The following is a 21,921-nucleotide window of genomic DNA, read 5'->3' as shown; positions in this document are numbered from 1 at the left end:
TGATTGAGGACATGATAGTCAAGGTTGGGCCATTTGCCTTTCCTACTGACTTTGTGGTGCTGGAAATGGAGGAGCACAAGCGTGCAACTCTCATTCTAGGAAGACCTTTCCTAGCAACTGGCCGAACCCTCATTGATGTCCAAAAAGGGGAAGTAACCTTGAGAGTCAATGAGGAAGAGGTCAAGCTGAATGTTGTTAAAGCCATGCAACATCCAGACGCCCCAAATGACTGCATGAGTGTTGATATAATTGACTCTCTGGTAAGAGAGGTCAATATGGCTGAAAGTCTCGAATCAGAGCTAGAGGAATTTAGACTCAATGCTTTCAAAAATACAAAGATTTACAAAGAGAAAGCGAAAAGATGGCATGATAAGAAATTGTCATCCAGAGTCTTTGATCCGGGGCAGAAAGTTCTGCTATTCAATTCTAGGCTCAAATTATTCCCTGGGAAATTAAAATCCCGGTGGAGAGGTCCATATGTCATTACAAACGTATCACCATATGGATACATAGAGCTTCAAGATAATGACTCTAACAAAAAGTTCATTGTTAATGGACAAAGAGTCAAACATTATCTTGAAGGCAATTTTGAGCAAGAATGCTCAAAACTGAGACTTGATTAAGACTCAGTCCAGCTAAAAGACATTAAAGAAGCGCTTGCTGGGAGGCAACCCAGCCAATCACAAAATTTAATTTTATTCGCATTAATTAATTAATTATTTCTTTACAGGTTTGAGTCCAAGTATCTTCAAAAGGTGAAATAGCAATTGGTTGAAGTCACAGAGTTACAGGGAAATTTGGAAGCTCACTGGCATGAAAAAGCCAGTAAGAAATACTTTGGGCGTTAAACGCCCAAAAGAAGCTCCCACTGGGCGTTTAACGCCAGTAAGGGTAGCCATCTGGGTGTTAAACGCCAGAAAGGAGCATCTTCTGGGCGTTAAACGCCAGAAAGATGCACCTTCTGGGCGTTTAAAAAAACGCCCAGTAAAGAAGGACTTCCTGGCGTTCAACGCCAGAAAGAAGCATCACATGGGCGTTGAACGCCCAGGAGAAGCATCACATGGGCGTTAAACGCCCAAACCATGCACCATGTGGGCGTTTAACGCCAGGATGGTGGGAGGAGGTACATTTTCATTTTTTTTTACAATTTTTCAAAATTTTTAAAGTTTCAATTCATGATTTCTTGCATAAACATGTTTCAAAATATCATCCTTCAAAATCAAATTGGTTTTCTAAGAACCCTAATTTCTAAAATCCCTTTTTCAAAAATATCAAATGTATCTTAATTTATAAACACAAATCTTTTTCCAATCCAATTCTTTTTCAAATATTTTTAATATCTTTTTCAACTCATCTTATCTTTTTATGAAAGTACCTCTCCTTCTACTCTTCTCCTTTCCTTTCTTTTGCTTGAGGACAAGCAAACCTCTAAGTTTGGTGTGATTTGGCATGATCACTGAGCTAAAACTCATTAAGATCATGGCACCTAAGAGAACAGGAGGAGCAAGGGCGTGAACTCGAGGGAGCTGAAGCGTTCAAAAATTAATGCTTGAAGGCACCCCACAGACTAGAGGAACATCCACTTCCCAAAATACAGGTTGTTAAATTCTAATTTTAGCTTTAACTCTGTGATAGTATTATTATAGGATTTTACCTTAGAAGTTATATATAGTAGTAGTAATTAGTATGTCTATTCTGATTTTATTTCCAATTAAGCTATAATTTATTTTTCTCATCATCATCAGGCATGAATAAAGTAGTATAAATTTTTGATTAGAATAAAGAAGTAACTTATATTTTCGAGTTCTTAAAAATAAAAATTATAATTAATTATATGTGGTGGCAATACTTTTTGTTCTCTGAATGAATGCTTGAACAGTGCATAAGTTGTACTTTGAATTTGATGAATATTGGCTCCTGAAAGGATGAGGAACACGAAAAATATTATTGATGATCTGAAAAATCATGAAATTGATTCTTGAAGCAAGAAAAAGCAGTCAAAAAAAAAAAAAAAAAAAAAATTTATAATTACAATCAAAAGGAATAAAAGCCAAGCAGCCCTTAAAACCAAAAGGCAAGGGTAAAAAGGATCCAAGGCTTTGAGCATCAATGGATAGGAGGGCCCAAGGAAGTTAAATCCAGGCCTAAGCGGCTAAATCAAGCTGTCCCTAACCATGTGCTTGTGTCATGAAGGTCCAAGTGAAAAGCTTGAGACTGAGTGGTTAAAGTCGTGATCCAAAGCAAAAGAGTGTGCTTAAGAGCTCTGGACACCACTAACTGGGGACTCTAGCAAAGCTGAGTCACAATCTGAAAAGGTTCACCCAGTTATGTGTCTGTGGCATTTATGTATCCGGTGGTAATACTGGAAGACAAAGTGCTTAGGGCCACGGCCAAGACTCATAAGTAGCTGTGTTCAAGAATCAACATACTATACTAGGAGAGTCAATAATACTATCTGAATTCTGAGTTCCTAAGGATGCCAATTATTCTGAAATTCTAAAGATACAGGGAGATGCCAAAACTGTTCAGAGACAAAAAGCTACAAGCCCCGCTCATCTAATAAGAATCTGAGCTTCATTTAAAACTCTAAAATATATATTACTTCTTAATTTCTGTTAGAACCTATTTTATTCATCTAGTTGCTTGAGGACAAGCAACAGTTTAAGTTTGGTGTTGTGATGAGCGGATATTTTGTACGCTTTTTGGGGGTAATTTCATGTAGATTTTAGCATGTTTTAATTAGTTTTTAGTTAAATATTATTAGTTTTTAGGCAAAAATCATATTTCTGGACTTTACTATGAGTTTGTGTGTTTTTCTGTGATTTCAGGTATTTTCTGGCTGAAATTGAGGGAGCTGAGCAAAAATCTGACTTAGGCTGAAAAAGGACTGCTGATGCTGTTGGATCCTGACCTCCCTGCACTCGAAATGGATTTTCTGGAGCTACAGGAGTCCAATTGGCGCGCTCTCAACGGCGTTGGAAAGTAGACATCCAGGGCTTTCCAGCAATATATAATAGTCCATACTTTGCGCGAGAATAGACGACGTAACTTGGCGTTGAACGCCAAATACACGCTGCTGTCTGGAGTTAAACGCCAGAAAAACGTCATAATCCGGAGTTGAACGCCCAAAACACGTCAAAACCTGGAGTTTGACGCCAAGAAAGGCCTCCACACGTGGAAAGCATTAGTCTCAGCCCCAGCACACACCAAGTGGGCCCCAGAAGTGGATTTCTGCACCAATTATCTTAGTCTATTCAATTTCTGTAAACCTAGGTTACTAGTTTACTATTTAAACAACTTTTACAGACTTATCTTGTATCTCATGCAATTTTCAGATCTGAATTACATACTTTGTGACGGCATGAGTCTCTAAACCCCATTGTTGGGGGTGAGGAGCTCTGCAGCGTCTCGATGATTTAATACAATTCCTCTGTTTTCCATTCAAACACGCTTGTTCTTATCTAAGATGTTTATTCGCGCTTAACTGTGGAGAGGGTGATGATCCGTGACACTCATCACCTTCCTCAACCCATGAACGTGTGCCTGACAACCACCTCCGTTCTACATCAGATTGAATGAATGTCTCTTAGCTTCCCTAATCAGTTAGTTTCGTGGTATAAGCTGGATTGATGGCAGCATTCATGAGAATCCGGAAAGTCTAAACCTTGTCTGTGGTATTCCGAGTAGGATTCCGGGATTGAATGACTGTGACGTGCTTCAAACTTTAACCTGCTGGGCGTTAGTGACAGACGCAAAAGAGTGATTCTATTCCAGTAGGAGCGGGAACCAACCGGTGATTAGCCGTACTGTGACAGAGTGCGTTTGCATAGTTTTCACTGCGAGGATGGGATGTAGCCATTAGCCATGGGTGACGCCTCCAGACTGGTTAGCTGTGCGAGTGACAGCCGCACAGGTTATTTCCCCGTGAGGAATGAAAGTAGCCACCGTTGATGATGAACCCCTATACAAAGCTTGCCATGGAAGGAGCCTGCGTGTGAGAAGAGGATCTCAAGGAAGAGTTGAAATCAGAGGACAAAGCATCTCCAAAACCCCAACATATTTCCCAGTGCTGCAAATCAAAGTAACATTGTTCCCTCTTTTATTTTTATAATTAAATCTAGTAATTTCACTTTTTAAATCCTATTGATCTCCTAACTAAGAATAATAAAATAGATATTGATTGCTTCAAACCAATAATCTCTGTGGATTCGACCCTTACTCACGTAAGGTATTACTTGGACGACCCAGTACACTTGCTGGTTAGTTGGAAGGAATTGTGCTCTGAGCAAGTAATCAGTCAGTTGAGTTAGTTTAACTTTTTCTTGGCATATGCCAAGGAGCCATTAATTAAGGAACACAATTTCGTCCACCAAAAGTTATACCTAGGAGGACAATGGGACAAGGAAAAAGAAGTTCAGAACCTAAATCCTTCTTGAAGTAAAAATAGAAGATGTCAAGCTAGTGACAATAAAGAAGCGCTTGTTGGGAGGCAACCCAACCTGAGGTGGTTTTCTTTTCATAGCTTTTTCAATAAAAATGTTGAATAATTGGTATGCATTGCAAGGAGCTAAGTTTGGTGTTGCACACCAAAACAATTTAAGGGAGAATGAAGGATTCTAAGTTTGGTGTTCCACCAAAATCTCATTTAAAAGCACATTCTCACTTCCTGCACAATACTGGCTCCAAGCAATCAGACAGATTATTCAACTACTCAACTACTTTCTAGTTTTAATTCTATAACCTTTAGCAAGGACACAAGGTTTCACATATGGTTAAGTTGATGCATGAAAACTAGTGGCAAGGAACTAAGTTTGGTGTTCATACACCAAAGTAAGTTCAAAAAGCCATAATGATTTTTAAACTAACCAATTGCACAAAGGCTTGAGAAGCAAGCAACCTTTGAGAACTATGCAGGACAAGAGCCAACCATTGAAGAAATTGTGCATCTTAACTCAAAGAGAACACAACAGAAGGAAGAATTAAAGAGCTGCAACTTCAAAGGTTGTATCTAAACCTATTCCTTGCTGCTGTGAATTATTTTGAACATGGGAACCATTATGTATCCTGCTAAAGTGTTTATCTAATTGCAAGTGAAGTTGTTTGATTAAGTATGCTAATCTGCATAATGCTTGTCATCCATCACCTAGCTGAATTTTGTTTTGTCTCCCATATGCTTGAATAAAAGAGAATTGTTTGAATTAGAAAGTAAATATCCAATGTTGCATAAGATAGAATGGAAGTTAATGGTGGTGTATGTGTTTGATTAAATGCATAACTCATAAAATAATTGCTGCATAATGTCATTTTCATTGAAGTGTGAGCTAGCTTGCTGTTATAAAGGTTCTTATCAGTAAAGAAAAAGCCCTTGAGAACAAAAATAAAACAGAAAGAAAAGGAAAAAGAAAAAGCCAATGTGGCAAGAAAAACAAAGAATAAAGGCTGGACACCAATAGCTTGGACCCTAGGATACATGCCTGTGGTGTTCTTGTACTAGGATATGCTTGGATAAGTAAATTCTGAGGGGTATTTCAAAACCCGGTCACTTAGATCAACTGATTTGGGATGACCAATTGAAAGTCCACAATAAAGAGCAACCTAGATAAAGAACATTTAGTTATCCAAAGAGATGCTGGGCATCAATGATCCTAGGAAGAAGTAGTGAGCCATGTGTCTGTGGTGGAAAGATGTTGAGTAAAAAAATAAAGCCAAATGCTACTACTGCAACATTAGACACCAAGCCTTCAAAGAATAATAAGCTTGATAAGCAACATGGGAAAAGAAAATTTAGCAAGGGAGCAAAGAAAGAATAAACCTTATAACAGCAAGTTTAGTAAGCCTTTGAGGAAAAATGTATATTATGTAACAGCAACAATAATTGAGTTGTCATTGTCTGCATAAAAACTCCATGAATCAAGTTCTGCTATATACCTAATAAGGATATGTTTTCTTTTCTTGTTCATTTCATTTTCTCTTAGTTTTGATGCTTGCTTGGGGACAAGCAAGAATTAAGTTTGGTGTTGTGATGACAGGTCATCATATACCCATTTTTCAAGCTAATTTCACTTGTTTTATTAGCCTTTATGCACTTTCTTGTATCTTAAGTAAGCAATTTGGAATGAAAATGCACAACTTCTTTAAATCAAGCAACCACCATTAAATTGATGCTAAATCATGAGGTTTAAGCAAGAATTAATTGAATTTTAATGAATTATAAACCTTATGAGTTTAGAGATACTTTGAGTGGTTGTTTTGATTTCTTGTAGGTGAAGAAAAGAAGAAAAGAGGAAGCGTGGCTTAAAAAAGCGTGGCCCAAGAGATAAGAAGTGTGGCGCACGGAAGGGAGGAAGCAAACATTGCCCTCCACAAGGGCACACTGCCCTCTAGGAGAGCAACATAATAAACCAAGCCTTGAAAGCAACATTGCCCTGCCTACAACAAGGGCGGAGCACAATTTGATACTAAGGATCAAAGAGAGCAAAAACTCTGCCCTGCCCTCCTCAAGAGCAATATCGGGCTTCAACCAAGAAAAATTCAAAAGGAATTGCTTCATAATGCTTCCTATGGGTTTCGAACCCAAGGACAAAGAGGAAAGGAGTAGCGCTCAAGCACAATAAAATCAAGCAAAAATTAGCTTGCTTTCATTCTCCCAGGATCGAACACGGCACCATGAGGAAGCAAGGAACTAAGCATGACTTTAGTGCCAAGAAAACCAAAGAAAAGAAGTAACGTGTGCCTCCACCAAGTTTCGAACTTGGGACTTCACCTTTGGCACATTGCCCTGCCCTCCACAAGGGCAGGGCAGCATTTTGTGATGCACGGCCAGCGCACAAGATTGGCACGCACCAAGGGAGTCTCGGCCAGCAGCAGTGCGCGCGGGCAGAATCTGGCGCACCAAGAAAACTCTGCCCTGCCCTCCACAAGGGCAGGGCAGCATCCTGCAGCATCACACGCACCAAACACGCACGCAACAAGGGCCGCACGCACCATTTCCTGCCCTGCCCTCCACAAGGGCAGGGCAGCCTCCTGGGAACTACTTCCTCATGGAATGAAATTGGATTAAAAATCCAATTAAATTCATTTCTTCACCAAATCAAAAGCCCATCCAAATTCCAAAATCCAAGAATAGAAAGTGTATAAATAGGAGATAGTTTGATGTAATTAGGACCTTCTTTTCACTTTTAACTTTTGAACCTTCTTTTGATTTTTGAATTTGGAGACTTCATTGAAAGCTAGGAACTGAGATTTCAGAGAATTGGGGAGGAGAATTGATCTCTCTTCTTCCTCATTCTTGCTTGAGCATTTTTACTTTTCTTGTTTGAGTCTTGGGTGTGAAGAATTGAGGAATTTCTGTCTCAATCTCCATTTAAGATCTCTTTGATCATCTCACTGCATAATTGAGTTGAATCCAATTTCCTTCACTGCTTCCTCTTTAATTTCTTGTTAATTGCTTTGTGAATTTGGATCTGGGAAGGAAATTGAGATCTAGACTTTGCTATCTAGTCTCTGGAGTCCTGAGATCCCATTTTCCTTTTGGTTCTTCTGTGAACCTCTGCTGCAATTTAATTTCCTTTTCTGTTGAGATCTAACAGAATTCAAATCATCTCTTGCTTTGATAATTATTGCAATTTAAATTTCCCTTGCTTGAATTCTGAAATCCCAACCCTCAAATCCCTTTTCCATTCAAGCAATTTATATTTCTTGCATTTTAAGTTACTGTAATTTACATTTCTTGCACTTTAAGTTTCAGTCATTTAATTTCTTGTTCTTTAAGATTCAGCTCTTTTACTTTCAGTTTTCTTTAATTTCTGCAATTCTTCCCTTCCCCCTTTACATTTTCTGTCATTTACTTACTGTTGGATACAAAATCACTCAACCAATACTTGATTCGCTTGACTAAATCAACCACCGAACTAAAATTGCTCAATCCTTCAATCACTGTGGGATCGACCTCACTCTCGTGAGTTTTATTACTTGATGCGACCCGGTACACTTGCCGGTGAGTTTTGTGTTGGATCGTTTTCCACACATCATTACAGTCTCTCTCTCTTCCACCGCTTCACCTTCTTTAGGAAGTTGCCTCTCTTTTTGAATTCCCTTCTGCAACAACGGTTAAAAATAACTATTCTTCTTTAAATTAAACTTTCTTACACATTATTTTACTTCCCAAATTCTTACTTTTTGAAGCTCCAATTTCTCTTTCTCCTCTAAACTCTCTGTTCTGCAACTGCATTCTTTCTAACAACTTCTCATTTCCCTCATCAATGGCTTCCTCTTCGACTCGCATTGCTGCTCCAAACAAGGGTAAAGGTCCTGTGGCTCAACATCAGACTCCCCCAACCTTGCACATACTTAATTAGATCAATGATGAGATTATCGAGGACCCCCAGCCTCGACTTGATGACACAAGGATTCTCATCCCTTTTACCATCACCGACGAGACCCACTGCTTTGTAGGCTCTATTCAAATCTTGGATCGTGCCAACAAACGTCTTCATTTCTTCCCCAATTCACAAGGGGGTAGATTTGCTTATCAACAAAAACCTTCTTATAACCCCTTTTATCAATCCCCACAAACCCTTCAAGTTAACCCTAAAATCACCCCATGAGGAGTTAACTTCCGGATCTAGCACAGACGCCTCGAATTGGAGAAGAGTGCCACCTGGAGGGCCCTTGGTATCCAGGTCCTACTTCAACTTTCTCACTTCACACCTTCAACTCATCCTTGGATGATTGGGGTCATAGTCAACTTCTGGAACAAGACCACCAATAATTTCCACATTCCTTGTGGAATAATTAGCCTTTCTCTACTCGATGTGGCCGCTATTACTGGCCTCTCAGTTAGTTTTCCTGAATTGGCCTCTGATGTGCAACCAACTCGAGTTACAGGGTAGACCATAGAACTTTCTATAGCGATTTTATTACTAAGAACATGGGTCAGGAAAATGAACTCGTAACTGATGATGAGCATGTTGCATTTTTCTACTATTGGCTGAATGCCATCGTCTTCTGCTCTCGAATTATTCAAATGCAGAAGCTCTTTCTCCTTCTGGCAGCTCTTTTACATGAGAGTCATAACTTTAATTTGGCCAAATTAATCCAAAGACATTTATTCGAAGAGCTTGGCCACCTAGTCAACTGCCTTCGAAACACCTCTCCAATTAATATAAAAGGTCCCCTCCGGCTTCTCCAGCTTTGGTTGAATGAAATTTTTAAGAAATTCATGCGAAAGGATGGGGACGGTTCATCTGGAACAAAACATATCGAAGGATTCCGTTTGGCCTTTTTTCAACCAAATTTTCCAGATGCCCAGACAACTGAGGACCATTTCTGGGCTGTTTTCTCTCTCTTTCATTCTTGCAAGAACTTCAACAATAATGATCTTAATTTCACCCCTATTTCTGCGTCAAAACTGTGGTCCTTCATGGTTCAAATGCCTTTTCTTTCCAATTGATAACTAAGAAAACGAGATTGCTAATAAAAATTGGGTGAACTTGCTCACTGTTCAAATAATTCCTACTGGATTGTCTCAATATAAGAAGGAATAATTCAAAACAACTCTCTATGCTCCTCACTATATTGCTAGGAAACTTGGTTTCTCCCAAACCATTCCATCTCCTTGATAAACCCCATTTGTAGGGTTTATCTTGTATTGATTTTAGGAGATTTTATCACCTTTTACCCACATTTATTCAATGAAATAGCATAGTTTTGTATATTCTCCTTTAATTGTGCTTAAGAGTGAAAACATGCTTTTTAGGTCTTAAAATAGCTAAATCTAATTCTCCTTGATTCCATTAGATGCCTTGATATGTTTGCTAAGTGATTTCAAATTTAGGAAGCAAGGATTGGACCAAGGAAATGAAGAAAAAGCATGTAGAAATGGAGAACTCATGAAGAAATAAAGGAAACGCAAAAGCTGTCAAGCCGACCTCTTCGCACTTAATCGGCCATAACTTGAGCTACAGAGGTCCAAATGATGCGGTTCTAGTTGGGTTAGAAAGCTAACATCCGGAGATTCGAAACGATATAAGATTTGCCATAGTTGCTACACGTATGATGGCGCGCACGCGAATAGGACGCGCACGCGCCGTTGCTGCCACCTGGTTCACTTAAAGCAAAACGTGGCCAGCGAATTCTAAAGCCTTGTGGGCCCAATCCAACTCATTTCTGATGCTATTTAACCCAAGAAATGAAGAGGGAAACACATGTTAGTTACCATTAGTTCATTTCCACACATTAGGATTAGTTTAGAAGTAGTTTCTAGAGAGAGAAGCTCTCACTTCTCTCTAGGATTAGGATTAGGATTAGTTCTTAGATCTAGGTTTTAATCTTTGCTTTTCTTCCACTTCTATCTCTCAATTCTTTGTTGCTACATTCATCTTCTTCTACTCTTTTGTTGTAATTTCCTTTATGTTGTTCTTATATTTTATTGTAGATCTAGTATTGTTCCTTCTACATTCTTCCAATTCAATAAGAGGTAATTCATACTAAATGTGTCTTCTTTGATTTTCTATTGTTGATCTCTTATTTTTGTAGTTGTAGATTCCTTTAATTCTTGCATTTAATAATGTTTACTTCTATTGCACTTTATGTGTTTGTTGAAATGTCTCTTTTAGTTTTAGTGTAGATTTTGTTCCTCTTGGCCTAGGTAGAGTAATTAGTGACACTTGAGTTATCTAATTCCTTTGTTGATTGATAATTGGAGAGATTGCTAATTGGTTTGGAGTGCACTAAAGCTAGTCTTTCCTTGGGAGTTGGCTAGGACTTGTGGCTCAAGTCAATTCATCCACTTGACTTTCCTTTATTTAGTAAGGGTTAACTAAGTGGTAGCAATGAACAACTCTCATCACAATTGAGAAGGATAACTAGGATAGGACTTCTAATTTTCATACCTTGCCAAGAGCCTTTTATAGTTGTTAGTTTATTTTCATTGCCATTTACTTTTCATGCTTCTTATCCAAAACCCCAAAATAACTCATAACCAATAACAAGACACTTTATTGTAATTCCTAGAGAGAACGACCCGAGTTTTAAATAGTTCGGTTATTAATTTTAGGGGTTTGTTTTAGTGACAAACAACTTTTTGTATGAAAGAATTATTGATTGGTTTAGAAACTATACTTGCAACGAGAATTCATTTGTGAAATTCTATACCATCAAAAATCTAATCATCAAAATGGCGCCGTTGCTGGGGAAGTTGCAATGGTGTTATGTTATTGGTTATTGTATATATGTGAATAGTGTGAATATGTTTGCTTTTGTTAGCTCTTACTAGTTTTAGGATTTAATTTTCTTGCTTCTTATTTGATTTTGTTTTCATTTTCCTCTTGCTATCATGAATTCTCACCTTGGCTATGAGTTTGGTTATCAACATGTTGTAGGAAATGAGGACTATAATGAAGATGTGTATCAAGAATGGGATAACCAAAGGTGGGAGGAGCCATATGCTTATGATCAATCCTCATGGCAACAACCTCCACCAATGCACTATGAAGAAGAGCCATTCTATGATGCATACCAATCCAATGGCTATGGTGAATCACCTCGTGACTTTCAAGAACCACCACCATATGCCTATGAACCATATCCTCAACATAACTCTCAATCATACTCACAAGCCCCTTCTTACCAACCACTTTCATATGACCCTAACCCATATCCATTCTACCAACAACCATATGAACCATATGAACCACATATAGAGCCACCACCATTCCAACATCAATATTTTCAAGAGCCACCTCCTCCACTTTATTACCATGATGAACCACCTCCAATATACGAAAATTTTCAACCACAAGATGAATACTACTTTCCACCACAACCTCCCACGGAAGAATACTCATATCCATTGAACCAAGAGCCACATGATCCTAATCATATTATCCAAGAGGAACAAGAGTCAAGGAATCATCTCAAGGAAGCATTGGATCAATTTCAAGTAACCATGGAGTGTTTTGTGCAACAAGTGGAAAGAGTGAAAAACATTGAACCACCACAACTCTACCAAGAAGAACCACCTTCCTACTATGAACCCTTCCCCCAAAATGATGAATCCTTCCACCAACCCCAATCTCTAATGGATGAAACCCTTGGTGTTCTTGTTCAAGGGCAAGAAGAGATGAAAAGGGACGTGCAAAATTTTATGGTCGCCTTGAATGCGGTAACAAATCAATTAGCCTCCCAATGCTTGAACACTCAAGGAACTCCCATGGCTACATGTGGAGAATCAAATGAAGAACATAGCATGAAGGAGAGATTGGAAACTCCGGTGGAAAATAAAGGAAGTTGCTTTGTATTGGAACAATTGGAGGAAGCTTTAATTGTTGAAGACAAGGAAGAAGTGGTAGAAGACTTAGGAGATACAGAGCCTCCATGGGAACATAAAGTTGAAGAAAACCCCTACAAGAGGATTGAAATTGATGCTAGGGAGGAAAGTGCACACCTTCCAAGGCATATTCCATATGAAGATTTGGATGGGATAGAGAAAGAATTGAGTTCCCTTGGAGATGAAGATCAAGCATCAAGTCTTAGTGGTGAATAATCCTTTGAGCATGAAGAACCTTCTCCGGTTGGATTTGAAAGCGTTGAGGAGGTAAATTTTTTTCACCCTCCCTATTATGATTTGAGTAAAGGAAAAGGTTTTGATAAAATTGTTGAACAAAGGATTGAGATTAAGAGATCTTGTGAAGAGGTGAAAGTCCCTAGAAATAGAAGAATGAGGGTTGGTTATGCTTTGTCAAGATCTTTGGAAGCATCTTTGCCTAGGTTGCCATCTACACCTTCATTTGAGTGGGTGAAATTCATTTCTATTAGTTTTATTATCCCACTTGAATATGGTTTGCTTGAAACGGATGGCCAACTTAGGGAAGTTTGTGGGATGAAGCGTAAGCGAAAAAGGTTTTGTGGTGGACGTTGCAAATCAAGGCTCATTATGGTTGATGCATCAAACATGAGATATAAAGGTTGGAGTAGTGCTCAAATAGATGGGTCTAAGAGGATTGTTGGCCACTATATAGAGAATTCACATTACTTACCACCCGGATGGACTGATAATTATGATCAACTTCAAGACGGGTGTGAAAATAAAGTGTGGGATCCCGGATTAGAAAAAGAGGATCAACATTGGGAGCCCCTAGCTTGTGAAGAACTCCATCAACACTTGGCTCAACCCATAGGAAATCTTGGGGCACAATGGAGAACCAAGCATTGGTGGGAGTTCCAAGATGAATACAAGCACAAGCCACCTTGATGAGGAGCTCCCCATAAGTCCAACTTAAGGACAATAAACAAAAGTGCTAGGTGGGAGACACCCCACCATGGTAAAATCCTTTCATTTTCCCTTTTATACATATTGGTAGAACTAGTTTAATTTCATGTTTAGATTAGTTGGTTGAGTTTAATTAGTATTTTAACATGTTAAATAAGGTTTTAGGGTGTTTTGGTAGTAGCTTGGAGGTTTGGAATGCTTGGATTGGTGCAAAAACATAGCAAAAATTTTTGAAAAACAGAACGCCATCCACGCGTTCGCGCACATGACGCGTACGCGCCACTCTCGAAATAAACCATCCACGCACGCGCAGCATGAGCGCGTACGCGTGGATTTCCTTCCTTCACCACAATTCTTTTCTTATCCTCTTTCCATTTCTTTCCTTCTCCTCTCTTCTTCCCTTCTTCTACCCTTCATCCAACACTTCCAAACACCATGGATACCCATTTATTTTAGTTAGTTAATTAGTTAGTTAGTTAGTTTGTTAGTTAACTTTAGTTTAGTTTTCATTTTATTTTCTCCATTTTTATTATAAGTGTTGGCTTATTGATCTTGTTTACTACACATTGCTGCCTCTTATTGCCTAAATGCTATTTTAGCATGAATATTTTTAGATAATATTTGTTGGATTCTATGATTGAGGTTATATTTTGCTACTTGGTTTTGAGTTTTTCATGTTTACCTTTTGAAAAATACCAAGTGATGAGAATTGTCTTCGAGCTTGTAATTCTTTTGAATTGCATGATTTGGCCACCATGTGATTTGAACCGTATTCTTTGATTAGGCAATCTCTTGATGGATGATGTTGAGCATTTACCTTAATGCATTGTATTTCATGATTATATCCATCCATATGTTTGACTTGAATGCTTTCATGCTTCTCTAATGCTTGTCTTACCTTACAAGCTTGCTTAAAGCATCTCAAGCACATTAGGATAAGTGAAGTGCATGCTTCTTTTGTGACATAGCTTTTATGCTAATGTGTGTTCTAAAAGGCACCTAATTTAAAATTCACACACTTATTTGTCATTAATGTCACACTAATTCACTCACTCATTTCTAGTAATTTACCTCATTCCAACAATGTATGCTTCCTTGCTTTTATATCTTCTCATCTTATGGTGTTATATTTTTGTTTTTTTTTTATGATGAATGCACCACAAGCAAACATGGAAGCAAGACTAAGAACACGCAGCAATCCAGAGACTCGCCGTACCCCCTTGCTCATCCTTTAATGCACCGAGGACGGTGCAAACTTTTAAGTGTGGGGAGGTCGTCCGACCGGTCGGCGATTTTGGGTGACAAATTTCTAATCCCAACACTTTTGCATTTCATTCTAGTTTTTTTAGGATTTTTGTTGCATTTTCTTGCATATATATACACAATAAGCTTAGTCAAAATAATGAAATTTTTCAAGATTTCTATCTATAGGGCACCAATTGATTTGAGTGAAAACTTTTCATAAAACTTGCTTGAATTATATATCTTGTGAAACATGATTTATGAGCTAAGAACACAAGCAAGTGAGACTTGAGCCTAATGGTGTGGTTACATCTTATAACCACTTATTTTCCTTCTTGTGTGCATTATTCTCTTTCTATGATTGTAATCTTTGAATTGTTTGATTCTTTATGTCCGTTATTTTGTGTATTCATGCATTTATATGATTGAGGCCATCATTTCATTTAGCTCACTTACCCAAAAGCCTTACCTTTTATCTTCCATTGTTAGCCAAATTTGAGCCTACGATTAACCCACTTGTTCTTAATTTTAGCACATTACAAGCCTAAAGCGGAAAATAATAAATGTCCTTAATTTGGATCTTTGATTAGCTTAGGCTAGTGTGTGTGAGTATCATTCAAGTGTGGAAACCTTGGGACATTGGGTGAATAAAAGGGTAGTTTCGTATTGTTATTGAAAATATTGGGAATTGGGTACATACTCATGTATTGATCAAATGTAAAACCTTATGCATTGATGCTCTTGTATATAAAAAAATGAGAAAAAGAAAAGAAAAAGAAAAAAATAATATGGAAAAGAAAAAAAATAGAAAAAGAAAGAAAAAAGAAGAAAAATAATAAAAAGGGGACAAAATGCCCCAAAGCGAAGCTCAATAAGATCAATGCATAAGTGTTGTGAAATGAAAAAGAAAATGCATGAGTATGTGAAAAAGGTGAAAAATGGGTAGTTAGGCTAGCTTTGAAATTGTATAGGATGTCATAGGTTAGGTGGGAAGTTTAAGCTTATCAAAGATTCAAATTTCAAGCTCACTTAACCATATATGCATCCTACCTTGACCCTAGCCCCATTACAACCAAAGAAAAGACCTCATGATACTTGTATGCATGCATGAAATATATGTCGATTGTTAGAAGAAAAATAAATCTTAGAAAGCATGATTAGGAGAGAATTGAGAGAATCAACCCTAAACACTTGAGCGAATAGAGTGCAAACACTACCGGTGTGGGTTTGATGCTCAATTACATGTTTTCACCTATGATCATAATTTTCATGCAAGTTTGTAAAAATAATTAATAACTCAATTCAATTGTGGATTAGACTTGCTAGTCCTTAGCCCTTGTGTATATATGCTTGTTGGGAATTGATTTATTTTGACCAAGCAATTGCATTCATTTAGATAGTTGCATATAGGTAGATTGCATTTAGTTAGTTTCCATTGAATAAATGCCATGCCCCTTACTTCATTCTTGGTTTAAGCATGAGGACATGCTTGGTTTAAGTGTGGGGAGGTTGATAAACCACATTTGTAGGGTTTATCTTGTATTGATTTTAGGGGATTTTATCACCTTTTACCCACATTTATTCAATGAAATAGCATGGTTTTGTATATTCTCCTTTAATTGTGCTTAAGAGTGAAAACATGCTTTTTAGGTCTTAAAATAGCTAAATCTAATTCTCCTTGATTCCATTAGATGCCTTGATATGTTTGCTAAGTGATTTTAGATTTAGGAGGCAAGGATTGGACCAAGGGAATGAAGGAAAAGCATGTAGAAATGGAGAACTCATGAAGAAATAAAGGAAACGCAAAAGCTGTCAAGCCGACCTCTTCGCACTTAATCGGCCATAACATGAGCTACATAGGTCCAAATGATGCGGTTCTAGTTGGGTTAGAAAGCTAACATCCGGGGCTTTGAAACGATATAAGATTTGCCATAGTTGCTACACGTATGATGGCACGCACGCGCATAGTACACGCACGCGCCGTTGCTGCCACCTGGTTCACTTAAAGCAAAACGTGGCCAGCGAATTCTAAAGCCTTGTGGGCCCAATCCAACTCATTTCTGATGCTATTTAACCCAAGGAATGAAGAGGAAAACACATGTTAGTTACCATTAGTTCATTTCCACAAATTAGGATTAGTTTAGAAGTAGTTTCTAGAGAGAGAAGCTCTCACTTCTCTCTAGGATTAGGATTAGGATTAGTTCTTAGATCTAGGTTGTAATCTTTGCTTTTCTTCCACTTCTATCTCTCAATTATTTGTTGCTACATTCATCTTCTTCTACTCTTTTATTGTAATTTCCTTTATGTTGTTCTTATATTTTGTTGTAGATCTAGTATTGTTCCTTCTACATTCTTCCAATTCAATAAGAGGTAATTCATACTAAATGTGTCTTCTTTGCTTTTCTATTGTTGATCTCTTGTTTTTGTAGTTGTAGATTCCTTTAATTCTTGCATTTAATAATGTTTACTTCTATTGCACTTTATGTGTTTGTTGAAATGTCTCTTTTAGTTTTAGTGTAGATTTTGTTCCTCTTAGCCTAGGTAGAGTAATTAGTGACACTTGAGTTATCTAATTCCTTTGTTGATTGATAATTGGAGAGATTGCTAATTAGTTTGGAGTGCACTAAAGCTAGTCTTTCCTTGGGAGTTGGCTAGGACTTGTGGCTCAAGTCAATTCATCCACTTGACTTTTCTTTATTTAGTAAGGGTTAACTAAGTGGTAGCAATGAACAACTCTCATCACAATTGAGAAGGATAACTAGGATAGGACTTCTAATTTTCATACCTTGCCAAGAGCCTTTTATAGTTGTTAGTTTATTTTCATTGCCATTTACTTTTCATGCTTCTTATCCAAAACCCCAAAATAACTCATAACCAATAACAAGACACTTTATTGTAATTCCTAGGGAGAACGACCCGAGGTTTAAATACTTCGGTTATTAATTTTAGGGGTTTGTTTTAGTGACAAACAACTTTTTGTATGAAAGAATTATTGATTGGTTTAGAAACTATACTTGCAACGAGAATTCATTTGTGAAATTCTATACCATCAAAAATCTAATCATCACTCCTCTTCCTCGAAATAATCGACCTCTTTGTCACATCGAATTGGGTTCGAAGGAACAACTTGAATTATGTTTCTTTGCCAACCAACAGTAAAAAGAAAACTATACTCATCTTATTTACGAGGGTAGTTCATACATAACCAAATCTTACTTCGACTGGTGGACTATATATTTTTCCAAATATAGTCACACCCTCGAAGAGATAAAAAATTCTGCCATCAGGACCACTCCGACCACTGAAAGTTCACCAAAAAGAACCTCGAAGAGAAAAATTGAGGCTGCAGCACTACCAAGGTAGCAACAAAAGAAAACTCGAAAAGCTCCTACAAGAACCTCTAAAAGGGTAATCTTCCAATCAAACTTTTCTAAACCTCTTTCAATCATATTCGTTTAGACACACCCTGATTTTGAATTTTCCTTCATTATTAGGTTTAGTCATCAAGTGAGAGCCCTTATGAAGAAAGTGAGAAGCCAACACAAAATATCTTTGCTGCTTCTTCCAATTCGAATGATGATTCAGAAATTGAACCAATCCCCTAGCTGAATCGAAAAAGATCCACTCCGGTAATTTTATATCAATTTTGAATATATCAAATTGATTGGAAATATTTAACTTGCTAAATGTCTTATTCCAAATAGAGACAACTGCCCAAACCACATCTTCTTCATTTGCTCATGAACAACCACCACAACAAGACCAACCAAGATCAGAGCAACAAGAATCCTATTCATCAGCTCAGACTGTCATATCTGCTGAACCTATACAGGTTGTTTTGCCAACACCAACTGAAACCCAAGTGGTCGACTTGACACAAGAGCAACTCTCATCACCACAAAACCAAAACATCAACAATCCTCCATCTCCAACTCACACTAAAACTCTCAATGAATCTCCTGTTACTCATATTTCTGATTTACCCACTCAAGATCCAGAGACTGTTCTTTCTCCACAAAAATCTTCAGGTCCAAACAAAAATATTGATCTTTCTAATTTGTAAGGTCTAGAACCATCATTTGAGGTCCTTGACATACTTCACAACCTTCTGATGCTGACCTTGCTGAACTGGTTGCCATCTTAACTCAAATTGTTTAAGAAGATGAAGTACCGATTTTAACTCCACCTCCTATAGGCCCTTCTACATTTGGCCTTCCTTCAAAACTCAATCGACAAACCCGCAAACAATTAAAGACCCTTCTTATGCTCTTATCACATCCACCTACTGGATGGACCCGCCATTTACACATAAATTCCTTCCTTTATGATATTTTGAGCTTTTCCACTGAATTTCAGGTTCCTCCACAATTCTCTACTATAGTCAAGAAGTTTATAAGGGTTTTCAATGATTGCATCATTTTTTAAGACAAGTTACAAGAAGCTAAGGAAAAAGTGGCCACAATCAAGACTACGTCAGAAAAAGTCAGCAAAGTTTTTCGACCGATGAAGGCATCCTACAAAGAATTTTATATGACTCAAGCCTTCACTGCTCAAGCCCATTATAACAAACAAGAGGAAGAGCTTGAAGTAGAACTGGCCCAAATTAATGAAAAATTAGCCAAAATTTGAAAGAGAAAACCTGACTTAGCTATACCCTTGGCTTCAGTTCAAAACAAGTAACAAACACTTTTTAAAGAGCTTTGCATTATAAAAGCCAAACAAGAAGAATGTGAGAAGCAGCTTGACAAAGCTCAAAATGAAGAGTATGAGCATATCGAAGCACTTTCTGCCTTGGACATTAAAAAGGTCTAACTTTACTCTGACTTAGCAGAACTTTTAGCACCTTCTATTCCTCCTACTTAGAGTATTTTTATGTATAATGACTCTTTTTGTGCTTTTATTTATTCATCTATATTATTAGTCTTGATTCGGCATACATCGATATTACTTCAAGTATTTTCTATTTATCGAAGTAATCACATTCTCAGAATCGATATCTTTAATTCGATATTCATTTTCCGAATACAATTTAATTACTTGAAAAGATCCTTCCCAAATATGAGACCATTTACCAAAGAACCTTGACTTCTTTTCCATTGAAATACAACATTTAAGACCAATTCTCCTATACTGAAATATTTCTGTTTTATTCGACAATTATAATTTCGAGCAACACTTTTTTTTTGTCGAATCATATTTTCGAGTGCCAAAATGCGTTTTGAATCTAAGTCGTTCAACTCATCACACATTGCATTCCAATAATCATCAACTGACAAGTCATCTTGCCTCAAAATTCTCAACTTATTGAGATTAATCTCTAATGGTAAAACTGCATCATGACTATACACCAATTTATAAGGTGAAGTACCCATTTGACCCTTTTGGTGAATTTCGATAGGCCCACAATACTTGACCTAAAGTCTCATGCCAAGTTCAAGGTCTACTACCAATTTATTTCTTAATCAGATTGATCAATATTTTATTTGCTGCATCGACTTGCCCATTGGCTTGCGTATATATAATATGGGGTGGAAGTAACTATATTAATATTTCTCAAAACTGCAAAATTTTTAATTCGCTGACCAGTGAACATAGTCCCTTAATCAGTACTCAAGGTTTGGGAAATTTTGAATCGATAGATTATATGTTCTTCGATAAAATCTATCACTTTATTTTGCTCAACTTCTATTAAGGGAACAGGTTTGGCCCACTTCGTAAAATAATTAATTGCTACCAAAATAAATTTATAGTTTTTCGACAAAGGACGGTGTATCAATATAAGTAGATCTAAAGCTCATCCTCGAAAAGGCCATGGTTTAATAATCGAATGTAATTCAGATGCTGGTATCTGTTGTACCTTTCCATGACATTGGCATTCTTGGCATGCTTTCGCATAATCGATGCAATCCTTAACCATAGAAGGCCAATAGACATGATTTCGACGTAATACCCATTTCATTTTCATCCCAGCCTGATGGGCTCTACATATACCTCTGTGAATTTCCCCTAAAGCTATATCCTGATCGGCTTGACTTAAATATCTCGAAAGTCTTCCATCAATACCTTTCTTATACAACTTGTCAGCCATCAACACAAAATTCATTGCTTTCAACTTTACTTTCTTATCGACTCGAATATTAGGATCTATTAAATAGATGGCAATGGGTTTTCTCCCATAATATTTTTCCCCTTCAACCAAACACAAAGCCTCTCTCTCATCGATAGGCACTAAAATCTGTCAAATTTTTGCCAATTTTCTTAGCGTTTCTGGGAATATCTTATACCTCGAAGCAATTTAGGCCAACTCATTAGCAATTTCATTTTGAATTCTCTAAATATGAACTAATGAAACTTTTTGAAAAGAAGTTAACAATTCCCAAGCCGTTGCTATATTCTTTTGCAACTTCTCATTGTTACAATTAAACTCCTTCGATAATTGTTTCAAAACTAATTGAGAATCTCCAAAGATTTTAATTTCTAAAGCCCCTTTTTCAATCAAGATTTTGAGGCCCAATATTAAATCCTCATATTCGGCCACATTATTCGAACAAGGGTATTTCAACTCAATCATAAATTCTGATGGAACCCCATCTGGTGAGATAATCAAAATCCCTACTCCAGCACCGTCTTTATGTTTCGAATCATCAAAATATAATATCCAATAATCGACATGAACATCAATTATGTTTCCCCCTGGTCATTCAGATTATTCGAATGGTCTACTAGAAAATCTGCAATGACCTAACCTTTCACAGCCTTTGCTAGAACATACTATAAATCGAATTCTATTAAAGCTAACATCCATTTTTCTACCCAACCTCTCAGCATTAGATAGGTCAAAATACACTTAATTAGGTCAGTTTGTGCAATAATTTTCACAAGTTTAGCAACCATATAGCACTTAACTTTGTGCAAGCATAATACAAAGACAAAAACAATTTTTTGATGGGTGAATACCTGGTCTCGATATTAGTTAATACCCGACTAAGGTAATAAATGGCTCGTTTATGACCATTTTCATCATCTTGAGCCATCATACACCTAATTATGTTCAAGGATGCCACAATATATAATTTTAAAGGCTTATGAGGACGAACACTTGCCATTACTAGAGCTTTGGACAAATAAGCTTTAAGTGATTCAAAAGCCTCTTGATGTTCTTCCGTCCATTTGAACTGAGATTCATTTTTAAGATTCACCAAAGATGCAAAATAATGAGCGAATATTTTATACGCTTTTTGGCATCATTTTCATAGTGTTTAGTATGTTTTGTTTAAGTTTCATTATATTTTCATTGGTTTTAGAGCAAAATTCATATTTTTGGATTCTACTTTGAGTTGTTGTGTTTTATTGTGATTTCAGGTAATTTCTGGCTGAAATTGAAGGGCTTTGACAAAGTTTGATTCAGA

This window comes from Arachis stenosperma, chromosome 9 (genome assembly GCF_014773155.1).
Source record: "Arachis stenosperma cultivar V10309 chromosome 9, arast.V10309.gnm1.PFL2, whole genome shotgun sequence".
NCBI classification, from domain to species: Eukaryota; Viridiplantae; Streptophyta; class Magnoliopsida; order Fabales; family Fabaceae; genus Arachis; species Arachis stenosperma.
Note: the sequence above shows the minus strand (reverse complement) of the source record.